Source organism: Protopterus annectens, chromosome 13.part0, assembly GCF_019279795.1.
Source record: "Protopterus annectens isolate FY-2018-M chromosome 13.part0, PAN1.0, whole genome shotgun sequence".
NCBI classification, from domain to species: domain Eukaryota; kingdom Metazoa; phylum Chordata; order Ceratodontiformes; family Protopteridae; genus Protopterus; species Protopterus annectens.
The window spans coordinates 546826734-546845724 of NC_056747.1; the positions used below are offsets into that span (position 1 = coordinate 546826734).

Here is an 18991-nt window from a genome sequence, read left to right on the forward strand (position 1 = left end):
AAAGGCCTGTGGCTGACATAGTTTGTGGACGACTGTAAGTTTTGCTGCTGCAAGAGGGTCTCGCAGCTACTAATGACTGGTGCCAAAGTCATGGCCTCGTTAAATGCAAAAAAATGGCCTCTACTGATTACCACATCAACAGCAACCCCCTAAGTACACAACCTGTAGTGAGAGACCTGGATACTCAGGTTGACAACAATCTCACATTCGACCATGTAGCGGCAGTGGTCAGAAAAGCCTTTTACTTAAGTAAAGGGATTGCTTCAAGAAAAAAGGAGGTTATTACCTTTCTATACTCCTCAGTCATTAGACCAGTAATTAAGTATAATGCCCCATTTGGTATGCACCTCTCCAAACATCTGCACCAATTGGAAAAGCCACAGAAATACCTCACAAAGAGAATCCATGGCCTCCCAACACCTGTCCTATGCGGACAGGCTCAAATCACTATCACTCTACTTGGTATTGTACAGATTGCTCAGAGGTGATCTGTGTCTTGCCTACAAGGCAATCTTGGACCCTGCCTACTAGAGATGGTCCATACTCGTAAGTCTAACTCTTCGCACATTACCCGCTCGAAAGGTCTGAATCCAATATGCGACATCAACAAAACCTGCTGGAGAGACAGGCTTGTCTCCTAGAGGCTGCCCTGTCTCTGGAATAGACTTCCCATACATATCAAACCGAGTACCTTGCTGATCCTGTTCAAGTGCAACCTTGATGAGTGAATGGGAAACCACAAATTTGTCCCAGGGGTTCCACCTGTGTCCCTCATTGACAGGTGAAGACTGAGGTTTCTTTTTTGGGGATAAACTCCTGGCTAGGCCGCTAAGGGCCTCAGGGCCATTAGCCTAGTAACCTCCTATGAAGTCACTTGTAAATTTTCAATGCTACCCTGTTTGAAAATGTACATCTAAGTTACCACTTCAGCAAGCAGTCTAGCTGTAAATTAATATACTAGACTTGTGTAAAATAAGAAAGTTCTATCTCGATTGTTAGCAGGAATTGTAGGTGAGGATCCACAAGGGTAGACAGGGATAAGTCAGAAATGCAGACAATTCTTGAGTTTAGAGTAAAAATGAGATACTTTGCATTCTCTTTTACTGTGTGCCTTTGGCAAATGAAGACAGAAATAATGCTTTTAAGACTGAGGGATAAAGGATGCGTGCTCTATGGATGAATCCAGGATAAAATCCAGAGGGGTTCCGAGAGTATTTGGTGTCGCTGTGTTCAGCATTTCCAAGAGACAAGTGGATGTGACAAGAAACTAGGAATTTTTTCAAAGCAGCAAGGTTTGCTAGTTTTGACTTGGGACTAAGCCAAAACCCTTTTGAGCTGATAAATCTGTCCCATTCTTCCCTTGCCTTTACAAGACGGGTGAAATGTAAGACACTAATCATTGATGCTATTCCCTATGAACTATTGCGCAAGCAGGAGACCAGCTTCTTTTGGAAATGGTATTCCTAATGAATGAAGTATTTTCAGCTAAGATGGTCCCCTGTCCTGGAAGCAGACCATGGTTTCAGTAATCCACAAAGATGAGAGGACAGATTTCAGTCTTACTCCACAGTTATAATCTTTTCTAAGCTCAAGCAATCTGGGTTTGATTAGTGGCATCGGCATCTAAGGTTCTTGCAGTGAAAAATGGCTGTGCCCATCAGGGGGAGGAAGGGAGGGGCACATGCCTATGGCAGACTCAGCTGGTGTGATGGCATACTTTTAATAATGTAATAAGTCTGACATTGATTCATCAAGCTGAAAACAGGGAATCACTGATTCTAATCACCTTGGGGATAGAAAGACATCAAAGTGTGAAAGTTTTGTTTGAGGCCCTAAATGTTTTTGTTTTTCTGGCTGATTTCATCTGTTTGCTGCAAAACCTTTGCGTACCTGTGTAGAGGCTAGAGTCAAGGTTTCATCATTGTTATCAGCCTCTTTCCTGTAATGAAGAGACACCGATAGTGGTGTATGCTATCTCCATACCTAGTCATCTTATACACAGAGCCCCTGGCAAGTTTCTTCGGACCACCCTGGCAAGTGCCTTAGTTTTGTGTCAGTGGTACCTACTATTTGGGTCGTGTCAATGGGAAGCTATGATTTGGGATATTGTGGCTAGGCTATGAATGGTCCTCTGGATCAACAGCATAGTATTAACCTATTAAACTGTGAACCCCATTACAGGGTCATAGGTTTGCTAGGTGAGATGACTCATCTCTTTCTGCTGATTACTCACTGGTATATTTCTGTCAATCATTATTTGATCAAGAACAAGACACGCTGAGGTTATTCAGTACATTGAATTATTAGTACATTGAATTATTTTGGAGTACTTTCTAGATACAAGGTCCAGGTCTTTATCTGCTTTACCTTGTCCCTAAATGTAATAACGCAGATGTGTGTGTGTTTGTGTGTGTGTGTGTGTGTATATATATATATATATATATATATATATATATATATATATATATATATATATATATATATATATATATATAATATATAGATATACATATATAGATATATATATTCATGTTTATTGACTGAGATACTCCAGCTGGGAAGTCTTATTTTCAGTGGAGTCCTGGTATGCTAAGCTCTGAATACATGCAAACATGTGATAGTGGCACAGAACCTTTAATTTGCTCCTAAACACATGCAAGAAATATTTAACTGGCTGGAAAACTTTTCATCTGAAGTTAACTTCATTTGGTCTGCAACCTGTGGAACCTGTGGGATACGGATCCGACCTCGGATCCGAGACGGCAACTTTACAAAGCTTAGATCCGAGCTCCTAGCTCCTCCCCTTATCCATAGTCCCCTGCCAACCCTGACTGACCTCAGATCTAGTTTGCCGCGCTTCTGGTCAGCAGCTAGGTTTTGAGCTCCTGGTTCTAGGGTCTTCACAGAGTTGTGAGAAGTTTTAAAACTTTGTTTTCTTTTACCTTTAAGTGTACGAGTGTGTTGTGGTTAGGTTTCCCTTTGGTTTAATACTCGTAGTTCAATCTTTTAGTTAATTTACCCTTCCTCCCCTTCTCTGGTGCGTAGTTCTGTGTGTAGTGTGTTTGGGGCCTAGCGAGTGTGTTTTCTTTATAATGTCTGAGGCTCCAAAGCCAATCTTTTCTAAGTGCACCGAGTGTGGCCATAAGCTCTCCCAGGTGGATGGCCACACTCGGTGCGTCCGGTGCCTTGGGGTTGAACACCTTTCCTCTGGATGCACTATCTGTGCGGCGTTCAACCCCAGGGCACTGAAGGACCGGAGGTCTAAGCTGATCCTGGCGGGAGTTTTGCCCCCGGATTCGGCTTCGGCCTCTGGTACTTCTGTGGCCTCCTCCCAGGCTTCGGCGGCGGCCACTCCTGCCTCCCCCCCCCCCCGGCCGGGACTCAATATCCCACTTTGGTGCCAGAGGCGAGGGAGGTCAGGAGAGAAAAACAGAGGGAGAAGCACCACAAGCAGCGGGCCGAGGCCTCCACTTCGGCCCCCCTTGCTAAGTGGGCTTCTCCCTCTACGGCTTCCAGGTCTCCTCCTTCTCGGCTCCGGTCTCCATGCTTCTCACCGGGACCCGAGGAGGAGGAGACCCGATCTCCATCGAGGTCATCTAGACGGCACTCCTGGCCAGCCTTGGTGGCCTCTTTGAGATCAACACGTAGCCTTTCTGAAGCTGATTTAGACCGGGTGATGCGAAGGTTCATACAGGCCCAAATGCAGATGGGAGTGCTCCTGCCTCCCCCCCAGGGGGGACCTCAACACCCTTCTTTGCCCGGATAGCTCCTTCTCTGACCCGCTTCCCGGGTTCAGAGCACTTGGAGCCGGGCAGCATTAGAGCAGGGGGTGGGTCAGCGCCGACAGTATTTGGTACTTCAGTTCCGACTCTTCCTTAGAGTTTTCCGGATCCATCCTTGTTGGATCCGAGCTCTTGGAGCCGTGCTCTGAGCTTCGGATTCAAGGGGTTTGGTGTGTCTTTGGCTCTGTCCAGGTCGGAGCACACTGGCCCTTCAGATCCGATGGTCCCGGTGCCGGCTCCGATCCATCCATCGGATCCGAGTGAGGGTCGTCTCTCAGATCCCAGAGAGAGTGGCTCTCCCTTGGCCTTCAATGTAGTGGAGAGGGCTCTGTTGAGTGCATCCAGGCCCCTGCTCCCTGCTACGGTTCCATCCTGCACTCCCTCTCATTTGGGTAGGGCTTCCATCGCCCGTCCACAGGGACAGCCTGCTTTGACGTCTCAGGTCGTTCCCCTGGAACAAGACATTGCTGGTGAGTCGTCCTCGGACAGTCCCCCCGAGGATGTTCCTCACAAGCGGAAGTGTAAGAGGAGGCACGTGGACTCCCCTGAGTCCTTGACAGAAGACACTGATTTGGATGAGGGGGAAGGATCCCCAAGGTCACCCCCCGAGGATGTCTCCTTTGGAGACATCATGGAAATGCTTAGGATAAGAGGGGGGTGGTCTGCCCCCAAGGCTTCCTCGGATGAATCCGTGTTCCTGGAGGCGTTTGAAGCAGGCCCATCTGCCTCTTGGGTGTCCCCTCCGGCCGACCCCTTAGTGGACCTTATCACCACTAGGGCGTGGAAGGAGCTGGACACTGTGGAGCCAGTCCCCAAATGTCCCGACAAGATCCTGAGCCCTCCAGCAGAGAAATCCCATTTGAGCAAGGGACCCCCCGTAGATGCCATGTTGGTGGCGGCAGCCACCAAGAGGGAGTTAGCCCAAGAGAGTCCCTCGGTCCATCCCCCGAGCAAGGAGTCTCACTCGATGGACCGTATCAGGAAGCAGGTCTTTAGTTCAGTGACCTTCTCTGTAAGGTCCCTGAACTACATGGCACATATCATTCGACTGCAGCGAGAGCTTATCAAAGAGTACCTGCATCACCCCCGGAGTCCATGCCGGGGGAGGACAAACAGTTGTACTCCACTCGCATGGCCACTCTTAAGCCTATATCCAACACCTCTATGTGGCTTTTATCCCATGCTACAGAGGGGGCTGCTAGAGCCAGCGGAGTAGGCCTAGTTTTGAGGCGCCAGGCCTGGCTCCAACATTGTGATTTTGCGGAACCCTTCAAGGCGTCCTCTGCGAATGCCCCCTTCGATGGTTCTGCCCTATTTGGCAAGACAGTTCGCGAGACCTTGGTCCAGAGCGAAAAGGATGGGAAGACGTCTGCCGTCGAAGTCCGCTTCTCTGCTCCCCAGAGGTCCTTCTCCAAGAACCAAAAGGGACAGAAGAAGATGTGGTTCCGAAAGTCGCAACAATCCCAGTCCGCTCAGGACTCCCAGTCCTTCCGCGACATAGGAGGACAGGGTGGATGCCGCCCTAGAGGCAGAGAGGGCCCAAAGAACTTTGGGTCCAGAGAAACGCAGCAACCCTGAAGGGTTGCCCGACTGCTCCACTCTGGAGGCAGTTGGGGGGCATTTCTTGAAGCACCTGGCAGCTTGGGAGTCCATTACAACAGACTGCTGGGTGCTTCGTACCATATCCAGAGGATACAGAATTCCCTTTTCCTACATTCCCAACACCCCCGGACACCTCCCCGATGTTCCACCCAATCACAGGGAGGCAGCGGCTGCGGAAATTTGGCTGCTTTTAGGAAAAGGGGCCATCCAGCACATCCCCCTGGGCCAGTCCAGATCGGGTTATTACTTCAGGTTCTTTTTGGTGCCAAAAAAGACAGGTGACCTAAGGCCCATCCTCGATCTTTCCCTACTAAATCTGTCAGTAACCAGAGAAAAGTTCCGGATGGTTACTCTTCAATCTATTCTCTCCCTCTTGCGGGAGAATGACTGGATGTGCCCCATAGACCTCAAGGACGCATACTACCACATATTAATGGACGAACGGTCCAGGAGGTTTATCTGCTTCTGACTGGGAGCCAGTCATTATCAATTCAGTGTCCTCCCCTTTGGTCTCACCTCAGCCCCCAGGGTGTTCACCAAGGTATTAGCAGTGATAGCAGCCCACCTGAGACTCCAGGGAATGCAGGTCTTCCCGTACCTGGACGACTGGCTCCTCACCGCCCCGACAAGGCATCTACTATGCTTAGCCATGGACTACTTTTTCAACCTTGCGCCACAACTAGGGATCACCATAAACACGGACAAGTCCTCTCTCACCCCGACTCAGGTGATAGGCTTTATTGGGGCCAGACTGGACACCAACAGGCAACTAGCCTTCTTAACTTCTGACCGGTTACACACTTTGAGGGCACATGTGCGGGCCATCTTTCAATCTTCAAAACCTCCGGTGGGATTGGTTCTGAGGGCCCTGGGGTCCATGGCAGCTGCTATAAACCTCCTTCCCATGGCGCATCTGAACATGAGGATTTTACAGTGGACTCTCCAAGTCCAATGGTCCCTTCTTCATTACCCCTTGAGTCACCCCATTTCTCTCAGCAGGGCCTGCAAGAGGGCTCTCGTTTGGTGGCTTCAATCGCCGGACCTCCAGCCGGGATGCTCCTTTGCCACAGCCCCCCCTCTCACCACAGTGACCACGGATGCCTCTCATCTGGGGTGGGAGGGGCATAATTTGAGCAGGATGGTTCAAGGCACGTGGAACGATTCAGAGACCTTATTGCACATAAATGTTCTAGAGATGAGGGCAGTGCTGTTGTCGTTGCAAGCACTTCAGAGCCTTCTGCCTGTAGGAACAATTGCAGTCCAGACAGACAGTATGTCTGTGGTATGGTATATCAACAAACAAGGGGGAACCAGGTCTTACCCACTCTGTCGAGAAGCCATGAGAGTGTGAGAATGGGTGATCTCCACCAACCGCTTTCTCATTGCAACGCACATTCTGGGACAGACCAACATCCTAGCGGACAGACTGAGTTGCACCATCCTTTCACCTTACGAGTGGTTCCTCAATACTCGAGTAGCAAGCCGAATTTTTGCCGTTTGGGGGCAGCCCTGTTGTGATCTTTTCGCATCTCCCTCAAACACGAAATGCAACAATTACTTCGCTCTCATTCCCCCTGCCAGGGAAGCCCCGAGGGATGCCTTGGTGCATGCTTGGCCACCTGGTCTTCTCTATGCCTACCCTCCTCTTCCCCTCATGCTGAAACTCCTTCAGAAAGCCAGTCGGTTGGGGAGCAGGATGATCCTCATTGCCCCATTCTGGCCTCGCCAAGCTTGGTTCCCTTACCTCTGGTCTCATCGAGTGAATCCGCCTTGGATTCTAGATCCCCTTCCGGATCTAATCTCCCACCCCCAGGGGCTCCCACTTCCCGACCTGGCCAGCCTCAAGCTTACAGCTTGGCTTCTCCAGTTCCACTTGTAGCTAGGACTCCCGGTATCTCTTCTCCAGTTAAAACTATCCTAGTAGCAGCGCACAAGCCCTCTACTAGGCAGGTCTATGGTAGTAAGTGGAAACGTTTCTCTATCTGGGCAGAACGCCATAATTTGGACCCTTTTACAGCCCCCTTGCCTGTGGTGCTGGACTTTCTTTCAGGTCTTTTTAATGATGGAGCTAGCTGTTCTATGGTTAAGGTTCAGTTGGCAGCTATCTCTCATTACCACATAGGTACTGAAATGGGCCCTTTGATCTCTACAAAATTGTTTAAAACGTTCCTAAAGGGCACCTTTCTTCTTAGACCTCCAATAAAGGAAGTGGTACCTCCATGGGATTTGACTTTGGTATTACAAGCCCTGACAGCCCCTCCCTTCGAACCGGCGTCTTCAGTAGACCTCAAATATTTGTCTTGGAAAACAGCCTTTCTTGTGGCTATTACTTCAGCCAGGAGAGTATCTGAATTGCAAGCTCTTTCTGTGAAACCCCCATACTTAGCCATTCACAAGGATAGGGTTTACCTCAGGACCAATCCCTCCTTCCTCCCGAAGGTAATTTCTGAATCTAATATCAACCAATCTGTCAACTTGCTGGTCTTCTTTCCCAACTACAAGAACAAAGGGGAGTACAAACTACATTCTTTGGACGTACAGAGACAACTTAGATTTTACATTCATAGGACATCTGGTCATAGACAATCTGACCAGTTGTTCGTCTCCTTTGCCAAATTTAATTTAGGTAAACCGGTCTCGAAAGTTTCCTTATCGAGATGGATTTCACAGTGTATCATTACAGCATATCATAATTCCGGCAGGCCCGCACCTCAAGGAGTTCGTGCCCATCCAACTAGGGCTATGGCTACTTCTGCCGCCTTTAAATCCAGAGATATCTCTTCAGCAGCCACTTGGGCCTCATCTCATACCTTCATCAATCATTATAAATTGGACACTACCTCCAGAGGGAGAACTTCTTTTGGCTCCGCAGTGCTCCGGAATATCCTTCCATGAAGGCCGCCCAAGGTTTAAGTAGCTGGGGACTCTGTCCCACAGGTTGCAGACCAAATGAAGTTAACTACTTCAGATTAAGAAGTTATGTACTCACCATAACGTTCCATCTGAGTAGGTAAACTTCATTTGTCTGCAACCGTTCCCCCCCCCCCTCCGTCCCCCTGACCTTCAGATGTGTTTTCATGTCATATAGTGATGTACCATTCTGATAATGTAGTTAGTTATCCACTATAGTGCTTGCGGACAAACTTGATCTGAGGTCAGTCAGGGTTGGCAGGGGATTATGGGTAAGGGGAGGAGCTAGGAGCTCGGATCTAAGCTTTGTAAAGTTGCCGGCTCGGATCTGAGGTCGGATCCGTATCCCACAGGTTCCACAGGTTGCAGACAAATGAAGTTTACCTACTCAGATGGAACGTTATGGTGAGTACATAACTTCTTATTTTTGATCACAAAAACTGCAGGTGATCTAAATGTTTGTTTTTACTTTTGGCTGTTTGTAATTTTCAGGATCTTATTGTGGGAGTTTTCTTCTGGTCTTAGCGTTTTGCTATCTTTTATCTGGGAAGGCAAAAAGGCAAGAATATCACTGGATCAAATGAGACTGTGTCAGGATGGCTTGGCTTTCATAATTTAGTTTTGCATGTTTGGGAACCGCAACTCAAATCAAACTACAATTGTCAGATCCTGAATGAAAGGGCTCTTTGAGAGGACTTGCTCATGGCTGTAAAATTGCAGTGAAAGGTTAGCATTATAGTTTGCTTTTTTGAGGGACTGTTATCTGTGTCGGGGGTCTACTCTAATAGATGCATTCAAAATAATTAGATTGACACTGTGTGCATGTGTCTATGTGCGTGTGTATGTATGCCTACACTCTCTCTCTCTCTCTCACACACACACACACACACACACACACACACACACACACACACACACACACACACACACACACATATATATGTATATGATTAGCTCATCAGAAAGCAAACACACATGAATGAACAAGAAAAAGATCCACAAAATCAAATCACAAATTTATGAAAAAAACAAAAAATACAAAGTCAACTCCGAGATCGCACAATAGTGCGAAAAGGGCAAATTCCCAGTCCCTGCTGTACATGTTCTCTCACATATACCAGTTGGTAGTAAATATTTCAGTCTCTTAAGCTGGCAGATAAAAAACAAATGTTCACTTTTTGAAACGTTCAATTGTTATGAAGTGCAAATACATGCAAGTGCTTAAAGTAAGCAAAACTCCCTAGTGTCAATATCTGGTTTCTGAATATTTCACATTTTCGAGCTTATGATTTTTCTGTTGAGAAATCATTGATCTTTTCCAACTGTTTCAAGTGGTTTATTCAAAGGCTATGTACTTCATCTTTGTGTTCAGTAATGAGTCAGGCAGTGAGATTTAAAATGTTACATTTTTTCCCCTGAAGTGACTTGATGTTTGTTTGCATTTGTTATCTGGGAAAGTATGACTGGGCAAACCTACCAACTTTCAGTGGGAGGCACTGGGAGAAAAGTTTCAAAATCTAGACTATTAAATCACTATAATTTGAGGAATTATCACATGGAGGCCAGTCTACAATTATAAATTCTAAAAATAGCAAAGAGAATTAATTGGCAGTGCTACATTATAGGAAAAAATATCCAACAAATTTACAGTTATGAATGAAAAATTGAGCAACAGGAATTCCACACTCAGAAACTGCAAGAATAGCATACATAGTTGGAAAAACTGCATCTTCAGCATTTTTTGTGACTTTTGTGCGGATGTCATGCTTTTGTCTTTTGTGTGAAGGTCTCCGCCGAAAGAGTTACAGAATGTGTTAACAGTATTAACGACTGCACACTTCTCAGGTTGATTGTGGATTTTGTGAACTGTTTTTACTTTTATGAATTTCAAGTACTTTTGAAGCTCTTGAATCTTTCATTGGCAGATAGAAGTGAAATTATGTGACATGTTGGGTAGGCTACCTGCAAGTTTAGCTATTATTTTATTGCAACTGTTCTAGTTTGGTAAATTGGGAAGACTGAAGATTAATGATGATGGGGGCTGTGTATGGTAGAGCTGGTAATAAGTAAGCTGAACAATTTTATATGGCTGTGTTGTGTTAGGAAAGGTATAGATCTGTAGAGGATTCCTATTTTTTGATGACGTGATGTGATGGTCATGTCATATGTAATAACCCCAAGGAGCCTTGCTATATGGGATTAGTTATATTTTAGCATGTAATAGTAAGAGTGTTTTTCAAGCAAGCAATAATGCTGGACAGAGTGGGCATTATCAGCCACCAAAAATGCCTTTTGAAAGGTTAATTTTGACAACATTCACACAGTTAAGGTTACTGGCTCTGTATTGTGATACAGTATCCAAATGTACAAGGACAACAAGAAAACGGACTGCTGTGTCTGAGCCATAGAAGGATTACTTATGTATGTATATATGAATATAACGCATACAGCACTACCAGAAATATAAACTCACAAAAAAAAAATAAAAATGTAAAGTGGTTTAGATCACTTAAAACCAACTAAGGGGGAGCCGCCTTAGATTTACATTTCAGATTTTGTGTATGAACATTTTTGCTTTGTATGTCTATGCCCCACATCTGATATGTAATTGGTGTGTGTACATGTGTGTGTGTGAGCATGCATGTGTGTATCTGTCTGTTTTTATTATGCATGTGTGCTGGACTTGCATATTATGTGGATGTTTTCTCTGATTGCACAGATGACCAAGTTGCACTCGAAGCTTTATTTTCTCTCTTGGTAAAAGACAACATAGCAGAGAATACACACGGAAATGTCTAAGAAGATAAAAGCAAATGTCTGTGACTAGCAGAGTAGGATTATGCTGAGATGTTCAGGCTAGCAGACAGACTTTGAAAACAGGATACCATATCTATATATAAACAAGTTTTCCACTTGTTTGCCAGAGCTTAGTTTGAACTACAGAGCAACCAAGCCAAATTCTAGCCATAAGTGCACATTTGTATGGTATGTGCTATTCATGGTATTGGAAGTATGTCAGTAGCTAGACAGAGGCAGTTATTTTCTCTTATGCTACATTTCTCTTACCTTGATGAACTCAGTTTCTGAAAAAGAAAATAGTAACTTGTACTTCTTGAATTCTTCTGAATATTAAATTATTTTAGAAAATAATCCCAAAGTTCAGATGTCATATCCCCAGTTTAGAATTTATCTGCACTGTAACATTTGGTCTGATGGTCTCCGATGATAGTAATAAATCTAGTACTCTGAAGGTCTTTTGGCATAGCTGTTTACAAGTTTACGCATATGTTGACAGTAATCTGTAATCAATGTCAATGTGCGACACCATAAATCTCACTCCATGCCCAAACTGTACTGTAAAACCACAAAACAGAGCCAAGTGATTTTAAACTATGCACTGCAAGACGTGCTCAAAAAAACATGCAAACAGTCATAACAGAGCTATAATACATAGTTAAGTCTGCGATTTGCAAATTAAGGCCCGAATGCTGTCACCTCTCACTTTCATACTGTGGGATCCTGAGCAAGTCATTTATCTTCTAAGACCTAGAAGTCTGCATTTTTCATTAGCTATACCTCTTAAATGCATGCTGTGCAAGTGGTGTGTGTGTGTGTGTGTGTGTGTGTGTGTGTGTGTGTGTGTGTGTGTGTGTGTGTGTGTGTGTGTGTTTGCATTTCTGAGTTTGTGTGGGTGTTTTTGCATTTCTGAGTTTGTGTGGGTGTGTGTTTTGCATTTCTTAGTGTGCATGTGTTTGCATTTCTGTGTGTCTGTGCGTATGTTTGCATTTGTGTGTGTGTGTGTGCGTATGTTTGCATTTCTCTGTGTGTGTGTGCACGCACATTTGCATTTCTGAGTTTGCATGTGTTTGCATTTCTGAGTATGTGAATGTGTTTGCATTTCTGAATGTGTGCATGTGTTTGCATTTCTTAATGTGGGTACATGTGTTTCCATTAGTGTGTGTACACGTGTTTGCATTTCTGAATGTGTGCATGTGTTTGCATTTCTTAATGTGGGTACATGTGTTTCCATTAGTGTGTGTACACGTGTTTGCATGTGTGTGTGTGTGTGTGTGTGTGTGTGTGTGTGTGTGTGTGTGTGTGTGTGTGTACATATTCACATTTCTGAGTGTGTGTGTTTGCATTTCTGAGTGCATGTGTATGTGTGAGTGCATGTTTGCATTTCTGAGTGCATGTGTATGTGTGAGTGCATGTTTGCATTTCTGAGTACATGTTTATGTGTGTGTTTGCATTTCTAAGTGTGTGTTTGCATGCTTGCTTGTTTGCATTTCTTAGTGTGTATGTGTGTGCATGCGCATGTGTTTACATTTGTGTGTAGATTGTGTGTTTGCTTATCTAAGTGTATTTGTGTGTGTGCATGCATGCTTGTTTGCATTTCTGAGTGTGTGGGTGTGTTTCTAAGTGTTTGTGTGGCATGCATGTTTGCATTTCTTTGTGTGACTGCATTTCATTGCGTGTCTGTGAGTGTTTTTTGTTATTTTTTTGAGTGTGTGCGTTTACATTTCTGTGTGTGTTTTGTGTATCTAAGTGTGTGTCTGTGTATATGTGCATGTGGGCTTGTTTGCATTCTGTGTGTAGGGGGGACTTGAAGGTGGAGTAAAAGCATTAGCATTGCTCTAACTAACAATGTACAGACTTTTTATCATTTTGATGGTTGTAACTTGAGAGTGCCTCCAAAATCAATTGCTGCCTCTAAGGACTTGTACATGGAGCAGCCTGTGTTTGTCATGTGGGGAGTGATAACTGCTAACACCAAGGACAAAGCGAGGTATACTTTTCAGGCTTGATGTATTTTCAGGATCCTGACTGAATGATCCTGGCTGGGATTGCCCAGTCAGGACTCTTCGCCATCAGTGATGACATTTGTGATTTAATTCTATAGAAAATAATTTAGCAGAATTGGTAGTACTATATAATCATATTATCTCATGTCACAAGTTACATTGCTCCCTAATATTTTCCTAGGCAGGCAACCATTATGCTAATAGTTTCCTGCTGTTATCACTAAGCTTCTCTTGCTGCTGAGCAGGGCCATTTTGAGAGGAAGTGTTTGGGATATTTAATAGGATAAGGTTCTGGGAGGAAAGCAGTAGAGCTAAACAACAGGAATTTTATAACATAAGTAAACAATATAGTAAGAGCATTTCCCTTTATTATTTGTACCAGTCTCTATAAAAAAAAAATTAATACTTTAATGCGGTGCTACTATTGCTACAATAAGAAGTGATAGACCCACAGTCGAAGTATGTGCATACTTGCATTTATGCCAGTAAAACAAAAAAGATAAATGGTATGGCCACCATCTATAATGATTTTGTCATTAATTTCAAACTGTCATAATTAACCATAATAATATTATAAGAATTTCCATAAAAAGTGGACTGGAAAAATGCCACAACCTTGTTTGAGTACGAAACCCATTTTGATATTCACCACATACCTGAGAGCATAAAAGTTTCTAAGAACATTGAAGTTATTAACACTATTTGTGGTGATGTACAGTTTGGTTGGAGAGAGAGTCAAGTGACTACAAAATCCTTGCACAAATTTTGCATTGGGAACTTAGAATTGACATTCCAGGAAGTATCATAAAAATCAGCAGAGTTGTCATAGTTAAAAGCAAATTGGTTAATTATCCAAAGGAGTAACAACACCCCCCCCCCCATTTTTCCTGGCGCTTCCTTTTCCACTGGCACTACCAGGTATCAGATTTTGAGTAAACGTAAAGTATCGCTGTTTATCAATGTGAAACCCTGTTTAGTATTACCACTGGGACTTATGGATGCAAAGCTGCTCTTTGACTAAGTCGTGGTTTTGTAGGGTAATAGATCAGAAGTGTTATGGAACTTGTCCTGCCTCTCAAATACCATGAATCATGATATGCAGTCCTAGACTTATCTACAGTGTGCCTTCATAGAGCCACATATAACATGGGGTCTGATATGGAGGCCAAACGCTTCTGTATAGAATCTCTAATACTCAACAAAATTGTGTGTGTGTCTAGTCGTTGTTTGTGTATCTGCTTTCATAAGGTCACATAAAGCACAGGACCTGTTTTGGGGAATGAAAGCTTTTGACTTCATGCTCTAGCATGCAGAAATACATGCGGCAAGCACGTGTGTGTTTGTGTGTATGTATATATACATATAATTGTACTTGTGTATCTATCTGCTTTCATAGGGACCCATACAGCAAAGGTGCTGTTTTGGAGAGTGAATGCTTCTACCTTGGTGATTTACCATGCAGAATAGCATGGCGTGTGTGTGTGTGTGTGTGTGTGTGTGTGTGTGTGTGTGTGTGTGTGTGTGTGTGTGTGTGTGTGTGTGTGTGTGTGTGTGTGTGTGAGATCATATGAATGAATGAGCATGCTTAAGGTCTGTATGTCAGGCCATGCAGGTCCACAGGGCTAATAATAGCAGTCTGTTGCATTTTATATTTTCTCTTATGTTAATTCCCATCATCTACATAATGTACCGCCTCTTGACCAGCTGGATAGCAGAGCTGTGCATGTGCTGACAGCCATGGTCTTTGTTTGTCCAGCAGCATACAAGCAAATTCTGGTGGGTAATTCCCCCTCCCCCATGATGAATGATATTCGTCAGCTAAATGTTTAGCTTCTGTTAATGCTAAGGATCACCGCTGAATATTGTATGCAAATATGGGCACTTAGGTTATGGTCCTCAGCAGTTGTTTTAATGTGGTAGTCATAGTATCAGAGACAGGTTGCCTTCGTGAAAACATTGAGAAACCTCATCTCTTTAAATGAGCTGCTGTAAATGGATTTGTTAGTGTAAACTGTCCTGCATTTTAAGGCGAGTCTGGGTTCAGAATGCATTGTGCACGACTACTGCACCAATCCAGTTTACAAATTTAACTTAATAATAAATAAGCTTCATTTGTCACAGTCTGCTGTCCAGGAATGCTGCATCAAAAAGGACTGTCCAATTTGTGACCAGACATTTTTCCTCTAAAAATTAAAACTTTTTAAGTTCTATTGGCTACTTAATCTCCTAAACCTAAACAATGCTTAGCATGTTAGAGAATTCTAGGCAGCGCCACTGTGCAGCTGAAATGCTGGTAAATGCTATATTACTAAATGATGAAAACAGGAAGTCCCTGATACAGGTAAGCTAGTCGTGTTTGCTTTAAACACTTATTATCGTGAGCTTATGATTAGCTGAACCGTGTATATGAAAATGACCATTCGCTATCACAAATGTACACCTGTATAAGTGTATCTACCTGGGTGCTCTTTTGGTGTATAATCTAAAAAAAACATAATCAACAGGAAGCTTGTCTCTGGCCCATTGTGACTTTTTTCAAGGCTGTGTTGTATACCTCACACCATCAATCTGAGAAGTTCTCTTAAAGCAAATTAAGGGTAGGGTAGTATTTCAATGTATGGAAATAGGGTTCCAAATAATCTATTACAGGTCAACAACAGTTTGCATATTTAGGGGTGTAAATTTCTCTTTTAGATGACAAATGTCTCTGTTTTGTATGTTAACTGAAATGAGCAGTAAAGGTCTATATTGCGTCCATGAAAATCCCTTGCAGCAAACGACTGTTTGCCAAACGATAACCAGTGAAATCTAACTCCCTCGAATGGCCATTCCAGCAAATTTTTTCCTAAGGGAAAAAACACCTGGCTAACCTAAAACCAGACAAAATTTAACCCTTCAAAGTGAGGGGCTGTGCCCCCATCCCCTAACTAAATATACCAACTCTGAGATTGCACTACAGTGGAGAAAAGGACACATTCCCAATTATGGCCAAGCATTTTTTTTTTGTTCCCCCTAGGAAAAAATTCACTGAAATGGCCATTCGTGAGAGTTGCATTTCACTGGTTATCATTCGTCTAAGAGCCATTCGCTGAAAGGGGTTTTCCCGGATGTAATACAGACCTGAGCAGTAATATGGAGCCAGATGATTTCTATTTTGGTGTTGTGCTAGAGAAGCACAATTATTAGGATTAGCCACTGAGATTGTAGTGCCACCTGCTTGCAGTTGTAAAGAAACAAGAACCCTTGGCCTATGTAAATCTAAACAAAATAAAAATCTTTTAAAGGAATAAGCCTGCACTTGCTTTAAACCTAATGTCTAGAGGTATTACTAAATGCTACAATCCGTTATAACTTTGAAGTGAAATAAAAATTGTCAAGAACGTGAGCTTTATCTCCCAAGTTAAATGTAACTCTCTGAAGTTATTAAACACTCTACTAGTTTTTCTTTCACTAGTAAGGGTCACTGTGAAATACAGCTGTTTTGTACACCTTGGCTTCAGCTTGTGATGAAAGTAACTGTTTTGTAGTGCATGGAGCACAGTCATTACATTCTGAATAACCAGTTCAGTTCCAGAGTGGTGCATGGCTGAAAAACATTGTATTCACTGCAAACAGCAGAATGGGACCATTTAGCAAGTATAAGTGAAACTGCCTCTCAGGGACACAGTTCAACATATCGACACATAAATTGAAAAAAAATTAAAAAAACGGTTACCCAATGTGAGAAATGTCACAGATTTTAAGTCCAATAGCACTGAGACAGGAACACAAAGTTAAAGTGCGGGTGCAGTCAGGAGCCAAACCAGGATTGGAACTGAAGCCATACAGGATGTTTCCAAGCTAATTGACACTGTGGGTGGGGAATTTGAGTGACGCGGTTGAGTGGGCATTACTTTGCTTTGCTTTAGAGTGGACCCGAATTTTAAACGCTGGGATTGTCCCTTTAACAAATGTTAACCACCCCTGCTAAAGTTAAGGTTAGGTCTAGTGCTTGGCAGTAAAATCTGCCAGTAATGATCAGGAAATGACAGTGACAGAAATTTGTTTCTGTCTGCTGTCCCTACTGGTGACATGTCCCTAACCTCCTCTAAAGAACTTAGAAAGCTTCTAGAAAAACAGAATATGCTCACATTCATTTTCTGAAGGATACTAATTCTGAAACTCAAATTAATTTTATATTTAGTGACTTCAAACCTCAGTGGTTTGTGTTTGTCTGAAAACCGCTGACTGTACGAGAGACATATGAAGCAATTATCTCATTGTTTTCTGAATACCTGGACAGTTGAGTGGCATGAAATGTAAGTGTAAATGTAATAGATTAAGTTGCACTCCCTTTCTGACAGCATCCACTCAGTGTTTTCTAGCTTTGAAAGCCTGCAAATCAGGTAGCGTTTTTTTTTTCCTGTAAGTGCTAGTACATAGAGCAGATAAAGCTCCGTGCACTACAAAGAATTATGATCGATTCACTGATTATAACCTTAAATTATGTGTTCTTGAGCTTCTCTCTCAAAGTGAATTTCTTGGCATCCATGTCTGGAACACACAGGTTCATAGGCGTTTACTAGGGTAACGACCACAAAGACCTTTCTGGTTATGATTGGCAACCCAGTCATGGTCCTCTATGTGTACTGCATCCTTGTTTTGTCCTCTGTTTCCCTGTAGGCCTGGATCCTGGCTGAAGAGAGTCTGCCGACCAGTCTCTTCATTTTAACCACTTTTGTTACCAGTATGTGTGTGTGTGTGTGTGTGTGTGTGTGTGTGTGTGTGTGTGTGTGTGTGTGTGTGTGTGTGTGTGTGTGTATATATATATATATATATATATATATATATATATATATATATATATATATATAAAATATTAGAGATGCTGCATTAGTCAAGTTTGAGTGTTCAATACATACACCTTAAATTGGAAAAAATGTATGATGTATACAAATAAAATGGCTCAGAAAAAGTTGATGGGTATAAAGTTTAACAAGGGTCTCCCAAAAGTGAGGATCTTAATCATGCCTAAGGCAAGTTCGAGGCTTTGTCTAATTAAGCAAATGCAAAGACTGTGAGAGGTTGTCTTCTCTATGTACAAAGGGAATTTTATCTGTCTTTGCAGTCAGCCCCAAATGCTGGTTCACAAGCATTCCCTATTAAATTATGCTAAATTATGCAAAAGGCAACTGTCTGTCATGAAGCAGTAAAGACGAGCTCATGACATTCTTACCTGTTCTGTATGACAAGCAGATGTTAACATTCAAACTGAATCAAAACAAAGAAATAGCAGGAATCTTTATTATATGGAAGACAATATTGGAGTAAATAGAACTGACTCATTCCTTTAACAATAGTAGTAAGTAAACTGAAGTTTTGATATACAGTAATATTTTAAATTTTGAAAAAAAAATGTTTACTTTAGAAGTAAAGGAACTTTCAAATCATTAGCATGATTCCACTTACTTTTTATCAAAAATGTTGGCATTTATTCAGTGTACTGGAAATTTACTAAAAAAAATTAACCATGAAACTGATTAGGCAAAGTTTTGCTAAAGCCTACCAATTTCGTCAGTACTTGCTATCGACAGATAATTTATTCTGTTGACACAGAAACTTCCACTCAAAGATCTGAAGCTGAAAACATCTATTGGTGGAATATATATACATTTTTTTGCTTTATGTCTGTTAATGACATTACAGGTTATTAAGTTCTGCCTCTATACAAACTTCAGTTTCAAATAAAGTTGATGTGTCCATCAGGGCCTATAACAAACTAAGATTGAGCAAGCAGTGATTTTGAAAATGGTACCACACTTGGATATCTGCATGCTTATCAGTATCGACTATCTTTTCCTGTTGTAATGGGGATAAGTAGCAAGAAACCGGTTTGAGAAAGCGATGTCTGTGTGT

At 42.9% G+C, this 18991-nt stretch overlaps 1 protein-coding gene across 2 annotated transcripts in view; it reads left to right on the forward strand.

Annotated features, from left to right (window-relative positions):
• The window catches only part of LOC122787461 (protein spinster homolog 2-like), a 792211-nt gene that overhangs the window by 96834 nt on the left and 676386 nt on the right, over positions 1-18991 (forward strand). The gene's annotated exons all lie outside the window — the stretch shown is intronic.